Raw genomic sequence first — 21,359 nt, 5'->3', positions numbered from 1 at the left:
TTAAGTGGTAATGAAGCCATTTAACAGGCATTTGCCAATGCTCAGGAAGCCTTTGGCCACATGCAGCTGGTTTTTATATTGTAGGAAAATGTGTTATTCGGGTTAAAAACAGTTTGGGGAAAGGGTCTGGTGTATGTGGGGGTGAAGAGGCAAGCAGCAGACAGGCAGAGGAGGAGGTGAGTATTCTCGAATACTGATCTATTCTCAGAATAGTCCCAGAAAAAATATTTTAACATAGCTAACAATACCATAATTTGCTTTTTAAAACCTTCCAGGTGATTTAACACCTGGCTTGCCCACCTCAGCTGAAAAAGAAAAATTTCAATTCGGTGACTGATAATTTTACTGCCACAAATACAGAAAAGACATTTTAATAATATTGATCACTGTGAATTGCTTCACAGCATTAGTCAAAAAAGGTTTTAGTTTTAATTGCTAATCTGTATTAATATGAAAATTGTTTAAAAACCTCCCTCAAATCCTCTAATAGTATATGTGCCCACAGAAACAGCATTCATATAAATGGATTTTTTTTTCCTTTTTCCAACAGGATAAATCTGAAAAGAATGCTTTCAGGGTCACAGATTCAATTTAGATGTAATAATCCTTAAATTCTTGGTATAGTGCCTATGATTAGTGAATGCATTATGTTGCAGATATAGTTACATGAAATTTAAAATAAAAGTGTAAAGCATAAAATTGTTGTGTGAAACAGCTGTTTGCTAACCATTAATTAGCACTGCTAAAATTAGAACGTGATAACACTTGTGTCAGAATCAGATATTGTTGTGTTGTGATAACTGATATTTTTTCTTAAAGCCTTAACTTCCTAAGGTGAGTGATTATGTGAGACTCAACTTACTTTTTTTTTTAAATGAAAGTTTCTAACCCTCCATGGTTGTGGAGAAAAGCTTGAAAAACATGAACTAAGCTGTGATGCTGGTAAACCAAGTCCCAGCTCTGGCCAAGACTATCAATGTTAGCTAAGGATTGACAAACTCATAGCTGGAAACCAAACCAGCACATGTGTATGTTTTAGTTTTGTTCAAAATTGGTATTAGTCTTATAAGAATGTGTTTAGTGTTTAGACTCTATGAAATGATTGTAAATTGCTGCCTGCATTAATCTCGCTTGTCAGATGTCTATATTTCACGCTATAAGGGAATATGTGCGTTTTGCTTTAAAACTTTGAAAATGTTGCTCCAGGCAAATGTTTGAACTCAGGCACAGGTATCATCTCCCTTCTTTCCCCCCACCCATTCAGGAGGCTTATCAACATTAAATGGGCCATTAATAAACATGACAAAACAGAGGATTGGTGAATGATCCTACCACACCTTGGATGTGGTACATGCAGAGGAGCTCTCTTCATGGACTGGAAGGATAAACATAAAAGATAAAACAGGGTTACAGGACATTTTTTCATCTCTTTGCTGTTGGAACTCTCACAGGGCCAGAGATACAAAACTCAGGCAGAGATCCCCAAGAGTGACCCCCTGGGTCTGCCCTGAAAGGTATCTTGAATTGACAGATTACCACATCTCTGGCTTCTTTAGGAACCAAGGATAGTAACTCATTTGTGCATATATGCTTGCTTGCTTTGACCTGAAAAAACCCTCTTCTTATTCCAAATTAATAATCAGCCTTTAGTTAGTTTATTACAGGATTGGCTATGAGCATTGTCTTTGGTTTGAGAACTGAGATACAAATTGAGCTGAAGTATGTGACTGGCCCCCTGGGATTGAAAGTAACCTGAATATTTTGTGATCTTTGGGTTAGGTGACCATTTATCACTGAATCCAGTTTGCCTGGATGGCAAGATAGACTGGAGATCCTAAGGGGACTATCTGTAGCCCTATGGTAAGACTGTGATAGTGATCCAGAAGTTCACGTTTGTTACTGCGTTGGTAAAATATAATTATAGACCATATTACTGGTTTGGGGTGCCTGCTCTATTTTTGATGTCTGCCCTGAGGTAGCCACTCCAGACAGCAGCTGTAGACATCCGAAGAAAAATAAAAAGAACCTCAGATTTATCCATTTTTGAAATCCCAAGATATTTAAGACAATTTCATGAGTTTTTGCGGCCTGAATGTTGATAGATGATCGCTTGCAGTTGATGATACTGGGAAAAAATAAATGGGCCACATGTCTTTACTGGGAGACCTGAAGCTTTATGTTGTAGGGGGATATATGATTGTTTTGAATGCAGGACCCATTTAGGGCCTCATCCAAAGCCCTCTGAAGTCAGTAAGATTCTTTCCATTCTTTGCAGGGGGCTTTAATCATATGCTAGTCTCAGTCTACCATTTTTAATAAATAAATCTCATACCAACCTCTGCTTTCTCTGTAACACAACATTCTATTAACAATGCACACATGTGCACACACGGCACGTGCACACACATCCTCTCTCTTCCCTGCCTCCCTGCGCAAAAGTCTAAAAGGAATTTTTGAAATCGTTGGGAAAAGTTACCTATAAGTATTCTTTATCATTTCTTAATTAAATTAAACAAAGAACTGAGAAGCTGGATGGCATGTGGTGATGTGGGAAAGGAAAATTTGAGTGGAGATGGCATCTTTGTTCTGATTATTGTCTGAATTCCTGTGGAATTGGTGTGAAATAGGATTAAGACAGAAGATTCTAATTTCCTGGTGTTTTCTGTGAATTCAATCAATATCAAAACCTCAAACAAAGCTGAACTGCAATGCTCATTTACAGAAGTGAAGACAAAGTTCAGATTCTGCCACCCTTATTCACATTGCTAGTATCTTACAAAAGAAGTAATCCTATTAAAGCCAATAGGGGTATCTGTGGAAGAGGGTAATATCCAGTGAAGGTAAGGGTATCCCAATCTGGCCCTCCAACACGGTATTGTGACAAATCCATCTTCTGGCATTGTAGTGCATTCTGTGTCAGAATTATATTGTCCATTGAGGCCCCAGTCCTGCAAGCTCATCCATAAGGGGGCAGGTGTCTGGTTAAGTGTCAGGATTGAGGGGAGCAGAAAGGTGGCTTTAAGCCATCTTTTCACGCAGTCTCTCCTCAGCTGCATGAAGGGCTCAGTGCGGCTGAGAATCACTTTAAATGCAAGAGTCTATGGATTGTTAGGTAGCAGATTGTGTCTTGACTATATGTAGAAGTTACAACAAGTTATGGTATCTGACTTTCAAATATGTCAAAGACTAAAATACTGCATCATTAATTCACTCTGTTCAATGTACTATTTTGAAACAGTAAAAGATTTGTTTCAGTGACATCAATTTATTGCAGAAAAGTCCAAGGAAATAGATCTCAAGACTCTTAAGTGAAATAAGTGTGCCATAATGGACATTACCAAAATATATTTGTCAGAATACATCACATTGGTGATGCCCATACTCACCAGGAATACTTGTATTGATGCTGAGTGTGGTGCATCGTACGTAGGTATCCTATTGTGCAACTCGCCACCATCCAGCGCACTGTCTTTTGGGAAATTTTGGCAATGCATGATGGTGCCAAAACAAGTTATGCAGCGGTGACTGGGAGCATGTATCCCAGAATTTTCAGGCCTTTTTTTTTTCTGTCGTCAAAATCTCTCAAAAGCCACATGGCCCTCCTCAGTCCATCATCTCTGACAGCAGCATGGAGCCTGTACAGTCTGCACTATTGTCACAAGTGTTGCAAAGCACAGGGCACACAATCTGGAGTGTTTGCAGAATCACAAGAAGAACTGAATAGGTGGGAAACAAGATGATTCCTTGGGGGAACAGTTTGCTTTGGGACATACTGAGAACCAATTCCAGGTTGTTGGTGGCATTCCTGGAGCAGCTGCAGATGGTGAAGTGTCACTTCTAGACCTGAGAAATGAGCAGTAATTGCTGGGATCACAACATAATGCAGTTTTGGATAACAAGCAGGGGGTGCAGAACTTACAGATGTGCAAGTTTACATTTCTGCATCTGTGTGTGCCAATCTCACCCCAGTCCTTCAGCACAGGGACACCAAAATGAGAGCTACACTGATAATGGAGAAGCGAGTGGTGATCACATTGTGGAAACTTGCAATTCTAGATTGCTGCTAATCACTCAGGAATCAATTTGGAATCAGGAAGTCCATTGTGGGAGCCATTGTCATGCAAGTGTTCCGGGCCATTAATTACCTCATGCTATGCAGGACTGTGACTCTGGGCAATGTGCAGGACCTAATGGATGGATTTGCAGCAATAGGGTTCCTGAACTATGGTGGAGCAATCAATGGTACGCATATCGCTGGCACCAGACCAGCTTGCCACAGAGTACATCAACAGAAAGGGTTACTTTTCTATGGTTAAGCAAGTATGGGTGGATCACTAGGGATGCTTCACTGACATCAGTGCAGGCTCGTCAGGAAAGCTGCCTGACCCATGCGTCTTTAAGAACAAAAGACTGTTCAGAAAGCTACAAGCAGAGACTTTGTTTCCCAACCAGCGGATTGCCATTGGTGATGTTGAAATGCCAGTAGTGATCCTGGGTGACCCAGTCTGTACCCCTTGTTCCCCTGGCTCATGAATCTGTGCACCAGCCACTTCAACAGCACCAAGGAAAGATTCAACTACCGGCTCAGCAAGTGCAGAATGACAGTTGAATGTGCTTTTGGTCATCTGAAGGTCTCTGGCATTGTTTGGTCACAATATTGAACCTCAGTGAGAAAAATATCCCAATGGTTCTAGCCACATGCTGTGTTCTTCATAATGTATGTGAAGCAGGAGGGGGAAAGTTTCTGCTGAGGTGGAGGTGGAGTGGCTGTCTGCTGAATTTGAACAGCCAGAAACAAACACTATTAGAGCTCAGTGCAGAGATATGTGGTTCAGGGAGACCATTTTAACAGTGAGCCAGAGTAGTGTGTGGTGTTGTAGTGTGCTCTACCTGGGCTACGTCTACACTACAGGATAATTCCGAATTACATTAAACTGGTTTTATAACACAGATATTATAAATTCGATTTCACGCGGCCACACTAGGCACAGTAATTCGGTGGTGTGCGTCCATGGTCCGAGGCTAGCGTCTAGGAATGCTATTACTGTCCCTGGATTAAGATTAAATCCCCATCAGTATCCTGAGCTGAATACTACACCACATGGATCGCAAAAAAGTGGTAATCTAGGTCAATGGTTATCTCACCTGTAAGATCTTTCTTTCCTCCGTACAAACTCAGTTCATTTATCAAGACGGTTCACAGAAAGAAACCAGCTCAGAAAGGATGAAGCCTGGAGACAAGCATCAGAAATATCAAATGGGTAATAATTTGTGGTAAAACTTTTGTCTTAGCTGCCAAAACCTAGTGACTGGAGGTTTAACATAAAAACACCATTGAGTAAGGATCCAAACAATGTACCGAGAGTACACAATTAATTACTAAACAGGAACCAATTCTGCTCTCTCAGTTCAAAATCTGGAGTAGCGCCTGACAAAAAGGGGTATTAACCGTGCAGCAACTGCCATTTGGTTCCAGGGTACTAGGCGATTTGTTTGTCAGCTTGGGGCTATACATACTGTTTTCTCAGTACTTTACTGGTATGCCATCTGGCCTTGCCCCATCACAAATACAAAAGACACAATCCTGCCCCAACCGCTAATGTAAATTGAACAACATTTGCATGGTAAGTTGCTATCTAAATCAGATTAATGCACATTATCATGTTTTCCTCACAATGAGAAATTACTATCGTTCACTTTGAGGATCTCAGAAAGGGCTTCACAAAACTTTTCACGCCACCATCATTGTGGGCATGTTATTATTTAACAGTGTTTAACAGAGGGAAAACCAGCAAAAGAGCAGGATAGTGACTAGTTCACAAGTTCACATCATTGGAGACAGTGGCAGAACCAGGCAGACACAAAATCCCATTTCATCCCTCTCAAAGCTACTTAGGTTGCGCACGTTACCACCAATGTAGGAGAGAAAGAACACGTTCAGCTGTTGCTATTAGTTGATCACAGATTTGATAAGACACGTTTTAAAAACTCTAAAGGCGTCCTGTGGCATCACGACTCGAAAAGCCATCCCCCTTGTTGGTTCTAAATCTCCATCTTAAACGGATGGGAATGGTTTACCCATGCCTGATCCTTTTTGCGCAAACTGTGCCTAAGCTAAAAGGAATTTTTGCACATCGTACTGGAAAAGTTACCTACTAAGTATTTGTTATCAATCATCTTCGTTTAGATTCATCTAAGAATAAACAAAAAAATGAGAAGCTGGATGGCATGTGGTGATGTGGAAAGGAAATTTGAGTGGAGATGGCATCTCTTACTGTTCTGCATTAAGTTAGTCTGACTTCGCTGGGGCAAATTGGGGTGAAATAGGATCAAAGACAAGATTTCCATTTCTGGTGTTTGTGAATTCAATCAATACAACCACCTCAAAACAGCTTCGCTGAAGACGTGCAATGCTCATTCAGTTACAGAAGTGGAAACAAAGTTCAGATCTAAGTTGCCACCTAGACTGCACACCATTGGCTGAGTATACATCACTTACATTAAAAATAGTATTCTCAGTAATCATTAATAGCAGTTTACCAATACGTGCGCGGGTATGAGATCTGAGGAGAGAGAAGGGTAGATTCTCTCAGCTTGAATGTTAAAGGTGTACTGTCGATAAGAGATATGCGGCCTCGGTGGGGCCACCAACGTGTATTGTGACAAATCCAATTCTTCTGGTCATTGTGTGCAACTCTGGTCAGAATATAATGTTTCCTGTCTTTTATGATTCGAGAGTCCTCCTGCAAGCTCATCCATAAGGGCAGGTTCTGGAGACATTGTGCAGTTGATGGGAGAGGGAGCAGAAGGTGCTTTTAAGCCACCTTTCTCACGCCGTCCTCTCCTCACTGCATCAACGGGCCTCCAGTGCGGACTTGATACATCACTTAAAATGCAAGAGTCCCTGACTGAGATTGTTGTAGCAGATTGGGTCTGACTATTATGTATGAAATACAACAAGGTTCATGGTATTTTTTGATTTCAAATTATGCAAGACAAATACTGCATCATTAATCAATCGTTCAACAATAATCCTAGAATTTATGTTTGAAACCAGTAACAAGATTGTGTTTCAGTACATCAATCGCTTAATTGCAGCAAAGTCAAGGAATAGATCTCAACGACTTCTGTAAGTGTTGATATATAATGATGTGCCATATTACATGGGACATTACAAATATATGTGTCAACTACATCACATTTGCGTGATGCTTATACTCACCAGGAATACTTGTAATGAGGAGTGGGTGCATCTACGTGGCTATGTATTGTGATCAACCGCCTCTACCCATCTCAGGCACTGTCTTTGGAAATCTTTGCGCAATGCTATTCATGGCAATATTGCTTTCTAATACTGCAGTGCTTTTGGTGATTTCAAGCGGGTGACTGGGATAACATCTGTATCAACCCAGATCAGGATACCCTTCTTTTTTTATTTTACCGAGTTGCACAAATCTACTCATAAAGCCACATGAGATCATCTCCTTTTCAGCTCATATCAGCTTTTGCACTAGGCAGCATGGAACCGCTGGATTAACAGTCTGCACCCTACATGTAACAATGTTCGCGAACAAGACAGGCAAGCACATATTGGATGTGTGAGAATCCAGACAAGAAGCAAATCTGAAGGTACGGTGGAAAACCAAAGATGATTCCTGGTGGGCAAAGATTGTGCCTCTTAGGGGAGAACATACTTAGAGAGACAACAAATTAGGTGTTGACGGATCCTGAAAGTCTTGCAGATGGTGAAGTGTACTCTAAGGACCTGATGAAATGACGCAGTAATTTCGGGTTCATCAACAAGCTATATTATGAACAGTCGGTAATAAGATTGGCCTATCCAACAAGCAGGTGGTGCAGGGACCACTTTTACCGAGATGTTGCTCAAAGTTTACATTTTTACTGCTATTCTTTGTGGGGTCCAATTATTCTCTCCAAGGGGACTTTATTATTTCTGGTTTGCACAAATCGTCAGCACCATCTGCATTTAATTTTTTAGACAGCACAGTCGCGAGAAACAGACGCTCATCGGTCTACATAAATGAGATGCTAACACTGATAATAACACTCAGTTGGATGAAGCGAGTGGTTTGAGTACATGTGAAACTTTGTCGAGATTCTAGGGATTTGTCTTGAGAAACATATCCACACCGAGAACACAATTTGGAATACGAGGAAAAGAATTGCCATTGTTGAGAATGGCCATTGCATGCAAAAGGTGTTCCAGCATCACGTTGGCTGCCATTGATGTATTACCATCATGCTAGCACAGCGATCGTGACTCTGGGCAAGTGCGCAACTAATGCGCATTGATTGCAGCCAGGTGTCCTGAACTATGCGTCGGAGCAATAAAGGTACCAATGCTGGCACGAGACCAGCTTGCCACCAATAATTGAGTTGACAACAATTTCACAAGATGGAGTACTCTTAATCGAGCTGGTTTAAGCAACGTATGGGTGGATATCACACTTTAGATGCCTTGCGAAACCTCGACAGATCGGGTAGATTGGAGGGGGATGGCAAACAAATAGAGGGTCCGCCCTCTCCCCGTCCAGAGGTAAAAAGGCCCGTGCTCCTGGACCCCGCATCTGAGCAGTCTTAAGAACAAATACCTGTCAGTAATGGGAGTTTTGCCAAAAGGCATACACAGCGATGAACTTTGTTTCCCAATCCAAGGACAGAGTCCGCGGATTTGCATAGATTTTCGAGTCCGATGTGAAATGCCAGTAGTGATCCTGGTGACCCGGTCTGTACCTGTCCCCAAGATGTTTATCCATGTACGTCTACAAGCAATAAATAAAAATCATCTTAACCACAACAAATTATGAGGGCGAGCATTAGATTCTGCGCTCATACTCGATTCGTGCCCTATCAGCACTTCAGGACACACACAAGCGAAATGATGTATCAAGCTACATGCCTTGTTGGCCCCTCATGCAAGTTGCACGAATGACAGTTGAACTGGCCTTTTGGTCATGCTGAAGGTCGCTCGTGGCATGTTGGGTCACAATATTTGGATCACTCAGTTGAGAAAAATCGCCAATCGGTTCTAGCCACATGTGTGTTCTCAAATCATATGTATGTCGTGAATGCAGGTCGAGGTTGGAAAGGTTGACCACATTGAGCCTAAAGGGGTGGAGGTAGGAGACTATAGTTGGGTTTTACGTGCTCGAGATTTGAACAGTCCAGAAACTCTAACACTATTTAGAGGCTGTACATGATGCAGAGATATGTTGGTTGCAGGGCAGACCAATTTAAAAGTGAGCGCAGAGTTAGTGTGGTTAGCAGTAGTAGGTGCTCAATAACCTGGACTACAACTTGGAAACGATTCTCCACTAGCAATTAGGATACTATTCTGAATTCAACATTAATCCGGTTTTATATACACAACAGAAGAACATTAAATTCGATTTTCACAGTGTGACTTGCGGCCACACAGGCCAGTAATTCGGGTTGTGTGCGTCCATTGCGAGGCTGCGTCGATTTCTGGAGCGTTGCATGTGTGGTAGCTATTCCGTAGCTATCCCAATAGTTCCCGCATTATGACTTGTGAGATCGTCACCTGCCCTAATGAAGGGAATCTCGGTTAGAAAGTAAATGCATCTCTGAAGTGCTGGTGTGGGTCTCTGGGTAAATTCCGTCAGTCCATGTTCATTATGCTTTGTTCCCATTCCTTTGCCTGGTCAGCCCGGAAAGACAAACAGCAGAAGCAATCCTTTCAATTTCGCATTCGCCCAGTTATCATTTGTCCTTGTGATTTTGCCCTATCAAGTAGAGCGAGATCACATAGAATGCACTGGTTCAACCTTCATGGAGCTTCCGTCAGCCATAAGGCTGGTGTGGGAACAGTCACTTTTTTAAGTTTATAGTGCAGTCACCTAGATTGTACTGGAGCCATCGTCGCACCCAATGAGCGAACTCCCATGCGCTACACTGAAGTTGAATGGAGCCAGATGGTATACAAGCAGCTTTCAATTGCGTTTGTGGACTGAAAGTCAGGAGTATTGGTCTAATCAATGTAAGCTCTGTGGTCTGTCAACTCTACTGCCGAGTAGATGTAGCACACCTGGCAATGAGAATGACGGTTTATCTTCCCCCATCGCCGTACTGTTTTTCTTTATTTGCATTCCTCTGTGATTGCGTTCTATATAATTGCGTTGAGTCAGCGAGTATGACGGCCGGTGGGTTTCGGCAAAAGCAAAACCTTGGGAATTGACTCCCGAGGTCAATCCGGGTCCTTATTATTGGTATTTCAGTGAATATGAAATTAGAGTCAGGTCTCTGGTCCATTAGATATTATGGCAAGTGTACTAGAGGGGATGCCACAGTGTTCCAGAGAAACAGTGTGCTTTCTTTGTGTAATCAGTTTTCCAACAGGGGGGCCCTTCTTTTGTGTCAATCAACGCCGCACCTCACTGCTTCCTCGTAGGATTCTCCTCTTTTGACTCCATTATCTCCCATTTGCTCTGAGCCGTATTAAGATGTTCTGGCACACTACATTCGGCAGTAGTCCTCTGGCCGTCTATGGTTTGGTTCAGAAGTCTATAAGAATGCGGAATAATTCAAACGAATCTTGGTTCAGAGTGGACGAGTCTTTAAGTTGACCAATATGAAAAATGGGAGGGGGTGATGGCGAAACAGCCCCTCCTGGTGGTATTTGAACAGTCACCGGAAACCAACTTAATTCGGTGCAGGGGAAGAGGCCTGCCGTGTCGCGACAGCAGCTGTCTCGGCTATGCAGTCCACGAACAACAGTACAGTAATACTATTTTACATTCAGGAATGGCGAGGGCGCTGATGAACAGCTTCAGGCCCCAGTTGCTATGATGAAGACGGTTCCAGCCTTTGGACTCTCACTGTGGGTATCTAGTCATCCTTATTTTATAACGTTCTTCAGGTTTAGCGCCGCTCGCCACCTCACCCTGGAGGCCCGCCAGGACACTCCCAAATACGGGCTGACTGTGATGATGGATATCAGTCATTCTATGCATTCCAAAACCAGCCTCACTACGCTGCCACGGGAGTGGAGAAGACCACTGCGAATACGCCCTGCACTACTTCGTCATGAGGCTAAGCATCCTGCTGAAGTCGATCATTCTCGCAGATCGGGCGATCTGAGCGTTTGACAGCAGCAGTTCAGAATAACAGACATAGCGGACATGAAAGACGTCAAGCAAACTATTTATGTTCTGAGTTTTCTTTTCATGTGCGCGGGCGTAGAGAAGCACCATTTATCAGGGGGGAGAAAAATGACCTGAGCTACTCCTTTTAACCATGCCCGACATTGTTTGTATCGACCCTCGCTTGGACTTTCTTTTTTTATTGTTCTTCAGAAATGCAAAGTACTTTTCGGCTGCTAACTTGCTGTAGAGCTAAGGAATTGGTAAGTAAATGCCTTGGTTAGTCCTGCACGTCATCCCCTTCTGAGTTCCAAACCCTTTTCCCTCCCACCCATCCCTCATGAGCGCCATTTGATCTCTGGCTTCCTCCTGGTTACAGAACTTTGTCCTACGCTAATCATCACAGGCTGTGAGCTGCGATTTTTTTCAAATGAATTTTGGCATGTTCGGTGCTTCTGTATACGGAGCTCTGAGTAGAGCAGATTTCTCCCATACCGCGATCAGATCCACTACCTCCTTACAGTCCATGCTGGAGCCTCTTTTTGGATTTGGGACTGCATCGCACCCCCCCCGTGCTGATCAGAGCTCCATCTGGGCAAACAGAAAATATAATTCAAAAAGTCGCGGGGCTTTTCCACTGTTTACCTGCCACGCATATTCCGGTTCAGATGCTGGCCGAAGGTCAGTTGGGTGCACTGTGGGATACTCCCGAGCCCTAAGTCGACTTCCGTCCACACTAACAGTATTCCGAAGTAATACTATCGATTTTAGCGTTACTCTCGTTTTGTAGGAGTACAGAAATTGATTTAAAGAGCACTTTAAATCGATTTAAAGAGCACCGTAGTGTGGACGGGTACAGCATTAAATCAATTTAACGCTGTTAAAATCGATTTAACAGCGTAGTGTGGACCAGGCCCTGGTCTTGCTCTTTTGTGGCCTGGTAGGAATTGTGTGGTGATTTGAGCTACATGTAGGAATATAGCATTGTCAATGCACCTATTAATTTTGTTTGTGAATGATCCTATGAGTTGTGTGACATTTTGCAATAACAGGTAATTGGTTGTTTCAGAACTGCTGAGCACTTAGCAGCATATGTTTTGAACTAATAAAGATGAATTATATTCCAAATAATAGAATTTCATTCTATTAGAAAATCAGTGAAAAACACCCATGCAAATTTAAAACAAATATATTTAAAACTTAATAAATTAAGAACATGCATGTCTTTTTCAGCTACACATACACCAACTGTGGCTTTCACATGTCAGTGTATATGAGGATGTGATTATCCTTAGTGTCCCCCAGGTCAGAATGGTACGGGTACTGCAGAGACCCTGATCCAATGTGGAAGACAGGGGAGACATAAGGAGGTCCCAATATTGAGTTATCAATGGGCTGCAGAAGGAGGTGAGCCCGAGATTGTGGAACCTACAGGTCCACCAGAGTCTGCAGCATGTGCATTTGCTGCCTGAGAAGCCCCATTATGTCCTGGTGCATCTCCCGCTCCTTTTCCTACTGGGACCCCTGGGCCTCTCTCCTCTCCATGTTTTCCTTGTCCAGGCTGTTCACAGTATTCATGCTCCAGGCTCTGTGCTTGTGGTCTGAAGCAGGACTGACTGGCTTGCAGGATCTCCTGGAACATATCCTGAGGCCTCTTCTTTCTCCTTCTTATCTAGCTCAGGCATTCTCAGGGTGTGGTGCAAGCAAACTATAAATGAACACCCTCCCCACAGTATGTTGGGCAGTATCCTTTGCCTCAGTTTCCCACCATGCAGTGTGAAAACCCTATGGATGAACGTCCTTTTAAAACACCACTCCCCTGTCCCTCCTTTGCAGTGGGTTATCCCAAGTCAGTAAAGCCCCAGAATTCAGGGATACCTTCATGGGGGTTCTTCTCCCACCCCTAAAGGGATGGAGGAGATTGAGCAGTGCCTTTGCTGCTGCTGCTACCTTTGCCACTGCACACTGCTGCTTGTTGCTTGCTTCTTGCTGCTACTGTTATCTCTGCTGCTGCCTGCCACCTTTGTCGCTGCTCACTACTGCCATTGTTGTCGCTGACACGTCTCACTGCTGCCTCTGCACTGCTGTGTTCTGAGATTCCATCACTTGCCCAGCTCTTCCTGTTTTCACCAGGTAGCAGGGAACTGTACTGCTATGGCAGCCCTGCATTTGTCTTTCACTGCACTGCTGTCCCCGTACCAAGTCTAAGGCTCAGGCCCTAGACCTACTCAGCTATGTTAATCACTGAGCAGAAGAAAGGACTAAAAATTGAGTCTGATCAGCTCTGCCTTTAAACATTAGAGGGGGAAGGTCAAATGGTAACTAGAACACTTTTTAAACCACCAGGAAGAAACATCTGTCCCACCACCTCTTTCCCTTGGATTTGGCATCAATACCCCGTGCTTAGTGAACGAAGTTAAAATTAAGGTGAGCCCCTCAATTAGGTGATGCCAAGTACAGTTCAGCTGCCCTTTAATCATACAGGAAGGATGACAATATTTTATTACCATAGTAGGTGTGTCTGTAAATACAATGTACTCCTGAGGTCTTCCCCCTCCCCACCTCAATTCATTACTAGATGTAAAGGGAGAGTTCATTCAGCCCCTGCTTACATATGGAACAATATGAGAGTACTTCTGTTGAGCATGAAAGAAGGTAGCCCATATCTCATGGAACCATTCTAGTAAATACAGCTTGTGCTGGGGAGGTTCAGGCCTAAAAGATCTTAGCTCATTCTCCATGGTAATAATTCACATTTCAACCTGTAATTTCAAAGCCCTCTTAAAGCCCTGATGACAGTCTCTGGTAATGCCTTTAAAACTCTCTGTATAAACAACAGAGGGGCAAATTCATCCCTACTTTAATTTCAGTAAAATCGGTGGACTTACAAAGAATGAAGGCCATACGTCATTGGGAGACTCTAGCCCGGGAAGCAGTGACTATGAAAAAGATTTGGGAGTTATGGTGAATAATCAGCTGAACATGAGCTCCCAATACAATGCTGTGGCCAAAAGGGCTAATGCAATTCTTGGATGCATAAATGGGAATCTTGAGTAGGATTAGAAAGGTTATTTTACCTCTGTATTTGGCTCTGGTGCAACTGCTGATGGAATATTGTGTCCAGTTCTGGCATCCACAAAGCAAAAAGGAAGTTGATAATCTGGAGAGCATTAGAATGATTAAGGGATTAGAAAACATAGTCACCATCTCAAGGAGCTCCATTTAACACAGAAAAGGATAAGGAGTGACTTGATCACAGTCTATAAGTAACTACACAGGGAACAAATATTTGATAATGGACTCTTTAATCTCGCAGACAAAGGTATAATATGATCCAATAGCTGAAAGTTGAAGCTAGACAAATTCAGATAGGAAAATAAAATGTAAATTTTTAACAGTAAAAGTAATTAACCATTGGAACAGTTTGCCAATGGTCATGGCAGATTCTCCATTATTGTAAATTTAAAAATCAAGATTGGATTTTTTAAATATGCTTTAGCTCAAAAGGAATTATTTTGTGGAAGCTCTATGGCCTGTGTTATACAGAAAGTCCAGATTAAATTATCATATGGTCCCTTCTGGCTGGAATCCATGAATATACACCTGTGATGAATTTGGATGGTGATTTATGAAAATGGACTACATCTTCTGTAAAGAGACATGAAAAACAATTACCATACAACTCCTGTACACTTCAGAGTGTAAACTGGAAATAACTAGGCCAATAGCAAAAGCTGAAGACTTCCCATTGGTACCTTCTCTAGGATCTTGCTTAATGTGGTGTTTGAGTCGAAGTGTAATTCCTGAGATCTCTGTGATGGCTCCCATGCACAATGGGAAAAGGAAGGGAAGAGGAAAGGGTTGGTAATAAGAAAAAAAGGCATTGGCTCGGTTAGTCAGCTATGGATCAAAATGGCTCTTTACTTACTTTTACTAACTAAGAGGGGAAGTGGGTGTGTTTGGAGGGTGAAATTCAGATACTCTGGTGCTGGGAGAACTAGGTAATGGGTTTCTTTGCATTTAAATGTACTCACAGTTTCAAGGTGGAAATCAGTCAGAACCATGAATTTTGCATGATTATGTTGTGAAACCTGATATTGTTCCAGAATTGCTTGATAACTGGGCCCATGTTTTAGAATTTGGATTAGATTACATATGTAGCTGAACTTTTGTATTCTAATCTAAACTGAATGTCTAAACTGTCTAGAATATTTGAGATTAGTCCAATACCTGTTAATATTTATCTGTGCATTTGTATAAAGGAACAAAATGTGTGTATGTGAGAGAGGTCCATCAATAGCTATAAGCCAAGATGGGCAGGGATGAAACCTCATTCTTGGGGTGACCTTAAATCTCTGACTGCCAGAATCCAGGAGGTAAAGACAGGGGTAGATCTCTACAAAATTGTCCTGTTCTCGCCCTGAAGCTCTGGTACTGATCACTATCGGGGAGGATACTGGGTTAAATGGACCATTGGTCTGACCCTGTATGGATGTTCTTATTTTCCTAGAATCCTTAGTGAGTAAAAGAATAACTACCTGTTTTCTACTAATGGCAGATACCATACTGTTGTGTGAATTTTTATCTGCTTGAATCTTCTTCAGCAGTTAAGCATGCCTGTAATAAAGAGAGAATTTTATTTCTTCATCATACTATTTGCTTTCAAGTTTTCTATATGGGGCAACAGAATTAACTGAAATGGAAGCCTACAGAAGACTGCACAAATCATTTGAAATTATACATTATTGCAGGGGAAACCTAATAAGATCTAAGTGTAAATGACCTTCTCTCTCTCTTTCTCTCTTGCATAGCCACTCTCTCTCTCTCTCTCTCTCTCTCTCAGAGCTGAAGATAGAAGATAGCTGAAGAAGAGCTCTGTGTAAGCTCAACAGCCTATCTGTCTCACCACCAGAAGTTGGGCCAATAAAAGATATTACCTCATCCACCATGTCTAGCTCTCTGTCTTTCTTTCTCCATCCTAATATGCATATGTCCATATGTATATAAATGGAGAAAGAATGAGTAATAAACTACCTGGAAATTCTGGTGATAAAAAAACCAGCAAAGTACTTGTAGAATATCCTAATGTCCATTCTACAAAGACTTCTGTGGATGTTTAACTATAAGCACATGAATTGTCTCACTGAGTTTATCCTCATGTTTGCAGGAGCTGGCCATATGCATGCTGACTATTAATGTGTACCATCAGTGGATCTGCAGGTTTGCTGAGTCAGAAGCAAATGTTGCTTGTCTAATGCTTGCCTCAGTGCTTGTGATGATTGATATAGATAGGACGGAAGCTGCCTGTTTTTCTTACTAATTTGTTTTCTGATTGATAGTCTTTTGTGTGTGTGTGTCACTTTTATGTATGATGTATTTCCACTGTAGATGGTGTTTTCCATCTGTTCACCATAGTACCCATTGGTCCCAACAATTCATGTATTTGTAGCAATGAGAGAGACAGAACTGATGGCTTGTCTTCTGGAATGCAGGTCATATATATCCCTTACAACCAAAGCGTTACATAACACAGCATTTTCAAGATCTCACAGATGAGCAAGATATGAAGAGATTTTGGTTTTCAAATGTTTCGTTAATGCATCTATTTCCTGAACTTGAGTAAACAAAATGTAAACAAATCCTAATCAATAGGCCAAAGACTTTTTGGTGAATGTCTCAATTCTAATGCAATTTGATTTCAGACAATCTAAATATTTGAGCTACATATTCTCTGTGGCTTTTTTATTAGAAAATGCTCTTTGTTTTATATGAAAAATTTTTTTTCACTGAGGAAACTTGATGTTAGTTTGTTGTCTGTTGTGTGTGTTTGTGTTTGTAGTGGTTTGTTGCTGCCGGACTGAAATATACCATGTAGTCTGTTTGTTTGGGGGACCATGTGCTGCCCTAGTGGTGCTGAGCCTAGTGGCCTGCTAGGCAAGGCTGAAAGCTTCTTAATGAGGCTTCCATCCCTAAACCCATTAGCACCCATCAACCCTTAACCAGGGTCAGGGCTACTCAGGAAGACCAGGGTCCTAAGCAACCAGAGGAGCTAGCGAACAGGAACGGCTAATGGGGAGTTTTGCGAGACAGTTTACAGAAGGGTGTGTGAAGGGGGTGCTAGATACATGTACTATTCCTTAAACTTCTTTAAACCTAAGGCAAAACCTAACAAAGGAACTAACTCAGGAGTAAAAAGAGAATGCAGGCAGAAGTTCAGCCACAGAGAAGGGGCTATTCAGTTTATTGCACCCAATGCAGCATATATGATTACCTGCCCTGTGGGCATATGGCATATGTGTGCATTCAGTGCAAGGATCTCCTGGCCCTCAGATACCATGTACAGGCTTTGGAGACCAGGATGGCTGAACTGGAGGAGCTAAGGGAGACAGAGAGATACATAGATGCTACTTTCCGGGACACAGTAGACTGGTCCCACCCCCAGTCTGACAGCCTCTGTGCTGTTGAGGAGGATGAAAGTCTCAGGGAAGGAGAACATCCAACTGGAGCAGAGGGAAATGATCCCATAGTTGGGACACTCCTTCCAGATGATGATGATGTATCCTCTCTCACCTCTCCAGGGCAGAAAACTCCAGTTATTAGGAAGAGACAGGTATTAGTAATGGGCGATTTGATCATTAGAAACATAGCTAGCTGGGTTTGCGATGACCAGGAGAACCATATGGTGACTCGCCTGCCTGGTGCGAAGGTTGCGACTCTCTCAAGGAATCTAGATAGATTTATGTGTAGTTCTGGGGAGAAACCAGAAAATTCAGAAAGGGGAACTACACAAAAATGAGGAGGTTAGTTGAACAGAAATTAAAAGGTACAGCACCAAAAGTGAAATCCCTGCAAGCTGCATGGAAACTTTTTAAAGACATAATAATAGGCTCAACTTAAATGTATACCTCAAATTACAAAGCATAGTAAGGGAACCAAAAAAAGTGCTACCATGGCTAAACAACAGAGTAAAAGAAGCAGTGAGAGGCAAAAACGCACCCTTTAAAAAGTGGAAGTTAAATCCTACTGAGGAAAATAGAAATGAGCATAAACTCTGGCAAACGAACTGTAAAAATATAATTAGGAGAGCCAAAAAAGAATTTGAAGAACAGCTAGCCAAAGACTCAAAAAGTCATAGTGATATTTTTAAGTACATCAGAAGCAGGAAGTTTGCTAAACAACCAGTGGGGCCACTGGATGATCGAGATGCTAAAGCAGCACTCAAGGACTATAAGACCATTACAGAGAAACTAAATGAATTCCTTGCATCGGTCTTCATGGTTGAGGATGGAAGGGAGATTCCCAACCCTGAGCCATTGTTTCTGGGGACCAAATCTGAGGAACTGTCCCAGATTGAGGTGTCATTAGAGGAGGTTTTGCAACAAATTGATAAACAGTAATAAGTGACCAGGACCAGATGGTATTCAGCCAAGAGTTCTGAAGGAACTCAAATGTGAACTTGGAGAACTACTAACTATAGTTTGTAACCTATCATTTAAATCAGCTTCTGTACCAAATGACTGGAGGATAGCCAATGTGATACCAATTTTTTAAAAGGGCTCCAGAGGTGATGCTAGTAATTTCCAGCCAGTAAGCGTGACTTCAATACCGGGCAAACTAGTTGAAGCTATCGTAAAGAGCAAAATTGTCTGAAACATAGATGAACATATTTTGTTGGGGAATAGTCAACATGTTTTTTTTAAAGGGAAATCATGCCTCACCAGTCTACTAGAATTTTTGGGGGGAGTCAAAAAGCATATGGAGAAATGGAATCCAGTGGATATAGTGTATTTAGATTTTTAGAAAGCCTTTTACAAAGTCCCTCACCAAGGGCTCTTAAGCAAAGTAAGCAGTCATGAGAGAAGAGGGACGGTCTTGGATTGGTAACTGGTTAAAAGATAGGAAACAAAGGGTAAGAATAAATGGTCAGTTTTCAGAATGGAGCGAGGTAAATAGTGGTGCCCCCAGGGGTCTGTATTGGGACCAGTCCTATTCAACATATTTATAAATGATCTGGGAAAAGGGGTAAAAGGTGAGGTGGAGGATGTTGTGAAGGCCAAGACTATTACAGAGTTAAAAAAAAACTAGATAAATTCAAGGAGGTTAGGTTCATCAATGGCTATTGGTCAGGATGGACAGGAATGGTGTCCCTAGCCTCTGTTTACCAGAAGCTAGGAATAGGTGACAGGGGATGGATCACTTGATCATTACCTGTTCTGTTCATTCCCTCTGGAGCACCTGGCATTGGCCAGTGTTGGTAGACAGGATACTGGGCTAGATGGACCTTTGGTCTGACCCAGTGTGGTCATTCTTATGTTCTTAGGAAAAATAGAGAACAAGGGACAAGAAAGCAACAGATACAGGATTATCAAAAATTAGTACAACAATGTATGAATAAATAAATCATACACTTATAGAAATGCGAGCTTGGGAGGGACCTCAAGAGATCGTCTAGTGTATTCTCCCTGCAATGAGGTAGGATTAAATATACAGATTCCCAGCCCAGAAAGGACTATTGTGATAATCTAGTCTAACCTCTTGGATAACACAGGCCAAAGAACTTTCCAGAAATAATTCCTGGAACATACCTAGAGCATCCTTGGCAGGTGTTTGTCTAACCAGTTCTTAAAACCTCAGTTAATGGGGATTCCACAACCTCCTGCCAACATGTGTTCAGAATGTTAAAAAAAACAACAACAACAACCCGTAGAATCATAGAAGACTGGGGATGGAAGAGACCTCAGGAGATCATCTAGTCCAACCACCTACTCAAAGCAGGACCAACACCAACTAAATCATCCCAGCCAGGGATTAGTCAAGCTGGGCCTTAAAAACCTCTAAGGATGGAGATTCCACCACCTCCCTAGATAACCCATCTATTGTATCTATTGTAAACAGCATTTTGAATATGCAGTCATGTTGTATCATAATATTATCTGTCAGATGAAACATTAATCTAGAGTTAAAGTTAACTATTTATTGGTAACTTAAGGGTAAAAATGAGAGATGGTTGAAAATGAGAATTTTCCTTCCATGGGGATTAAATACAAATACAAATCCTACTTCAGCTGGCTTCCTGGGACTCAGGCAGCCTGGGGAGCCAGCTGGCTCAGGCGGTTGGATGCACTGGCAGCTCCTGCTTTGTGGCAGCCCACCAGACAGGTTGCTGGGAGGTAAGTGAGCTGGCAGGAAACCAGGCAATCTTCCAAAAGAAATTTGTTGAAATTGAATCCTTCCCTGGAAGGCACAGAGCACGAAAAACACCAACACTTAAAAGGAGCACGATGTGAAGGTTGCTTTGCTCCTGCTGTCTTCCTTCTAACAGCAAGATGCCAACAGACAAGATTTCACGCCAGGAGGTCCAGTGGGAGTTCTGCATAAACCTTCGCCACTGCCTGTAGGAATATCCACTCTTTTCTCCATACTTTGTCGAGTAGATCAATGTTGTGCTTCAGAAACCGCAAGCCGGGACAATGCAGGGATTGTTGGCATTCCTCCAGAGTTTCTCAAGAACCTGGGAGACAGGGACAGGAATGGCTGGCACCACATTTTAGAAGCGGAGGTCTTCCAACTAGCTGGTGACAGACAATAGTCGTTCCCCTATTGAAACCTGGGAAACCCCTAGGGATGTAGCCAGCTACTGCTCCATCTCTCTCCTCTCAACTATCAGCAAGCTCATGGAACAGGCAATGCTCTGCTGTCTGTGTAACATTATCAAAGACATCCTCCCAGTGGAGCAAACAGGATTTTGCCTGAAGAGGAACTGCTGTTACTAAGGCCTGGTCTACACTACATGTTTATACCAAATTTAGCACCATTAAACCGACTTAACCGTGCACCCGTCCACACAACGAAGTCCTTTACATCGATATAAAGGGCTCTTAAGACCGATTTTTTTACTCCTCCCCAACGAGGAGAGTAGCTCTGAAATCGGAATTGCCATGTCAGATTGAGTTCGTGTGGCCGCAATTCGATGGTATTGGCCTCCGGATGGTATCCCACAGTGCACCATTGTGACCGCTCCGGAAAGCAATCTGAACTCAGATGCACTGGCCAGGTAGACAGGAAAAGCCCCCCCCCCACTTTTGAATTTCATTTCCTTTTTGCCCAGTGTGGAGTGCTGATCAGCATGGGTGGCCATGCAGTCCCAAACCCAAAAAGAGCTCCAGCATGGACTGTATGGGAGATACTGGATCTGATCGTTGTATGGGGAGACAAATCTGTTCTATCAGAGCTCTGTTC

This window comes from Chelonoidis abingdonii, chromosome 3 (assembly GCF_003597395.2).
Source record: "Chelonoidis abingdonii isolate Lonesome George chromosome 3, CheloAbing_2.0, whole genome shotgun sequence".
Lineage (NCBI taxonomy): Eukaryota > Metazoa > Chordata > Testudines > Testudinidae > Chelonoidis > Chelonoidis abingdonii.
Note: the sequence above shows the minus strand (reverse complement) of the source record.